Below are 1,353 nucleotides of genomic sequence, written 5' to 3' on the forward strand. Positions count from 1 at the left end.
GGGCCATTTCTGGTCCCGAACCATGCCAGGGTTTCAAGTCCGCAAATGAAAAGGAGGACATCCTCTCCCCTAGTCTGGAAGTACACCATACAGCCATGCCTGGATTGTATTCCAAATTTTCTAAATCATTTATGCTTGTGCATACACAGCAAGACACACAAACTTCCATATTCTTGACCTCTATGTTTTTCCTTCTATATTTACCTGCCTTCGGGGGAATTAAATTACATTATATTACCGTGTAGTAGATACAGATGGTATTTAGAAATCTTAAAGGTGGGAGAGGGTACCCGGCTGGCGGCCTCAGCCCGGATCTCGGCGCCGCAACCCTGCGCCTCTCCCGCCCTTGTCTCAGTCTCCGCGGCCCCAAGCACAGCGGAGGCAGAGCTGTGGGCCACTGTATCTGGAGTAGAACAGAAAAATTATTATGCCTGTGTTCCCTTGGGACTCATTAGAAATTGGACAGTGACATCTCCTGGCATTTAGGCTGGAGTGTGCAGACTGGTGCCTAAAATGGAAGTAGATGTTAATGGAGAGTCCAGAAGTCCCCTGACCACCCTGTCCTTGCCTGTGGCCGAGGCGAGCTCCTGGGAAAGGCAGAGGCGGAGAAGCCCCGCTGTTCCAGCGCTCAGTGCTCGCCGATGCGCCGGACTATGTCAGGCTACCAGATCCTCCATGTGGACTCTATCTGGGTGGCTTCACGACTGGTGAGGAACTCCCGAAGTTAGCCCAGAAGTGCACCGGAGTTGAAGAGAGTAAGGGAGAAGCCGTGCCTTCCCTGCGCTCTGAACAGCTGGATGCAGGACTTGCTCGTTCCTCTCGTTTGTATAAAACCAGAAGTAGGTACTACCTGCAGTAGGAGATTCCAGCCGTCAATGGCAGGAGGCGAAGGCGGATGCCCAGCCCAGGAGACAAGTGCACTAAATCTTTACCTTATGAACCTTAAAAAGGCCCTCCATGGGCCTCTGCCTCTTTGTCTTCTTAAAGGTAAGAGGGCTCACTCCAAATCTCTGGACTATCTCAATCTAGATAAAATGAACATCAAGGAGCCACTGACACGGAAGTGCTACAGTACCAGCTTCAACACTTAATCCTCAGAGGGGACCGTGTGTTTGCTAGGAATAACACGAGTGACTTGCAGAGAGTGTAAACCAGTTTAGGTCAGCCTACGCTTGGCTTGAAAATTCCACTGTTGTACTCTGTACAGGACTGTTTACATTATACATGGTTAAATCAACTAAGTGTTCCTGGAACATAAAAATTGGATCAAATTTTGAATACAGGAATGAAATCACAGGTACTTGAGGCAAAATCATTCTAGAGCACGCAACTGCAAGAAAAACAGAATGTTGA

General features: G+C 48.9%; 1 pseudogene; it reads left to right on the forward strand.

Annotated features, from left to right (window-relative positions):
* The first annotated feature begins 513 nt into the window (after nucleotides 1–513).
* On the forward strand, nucleotides 514–1,150 carry LOC102987124 (macrophage immunometabolism regulator-like; annotated as a pseudogene).
* The last annotated feature ends 203 nt before the right edge of the window (nucleotides 1,151–1,353 follow it).

Source organism: Physeter macrocephalus, chromosome 15 (assembly GCF_002837175.3).
Source record: "Physeter macrocephalus isolate SW-GA chromosome 15, ASM283717v5, whole genome shotgun sequence".
Lineage (NCBI taxonomy): Eukaryota > Metazoa > Chordata > Mammalia > Artiodactyla > Physeteridae > Physeter > Physeter macrocephalus.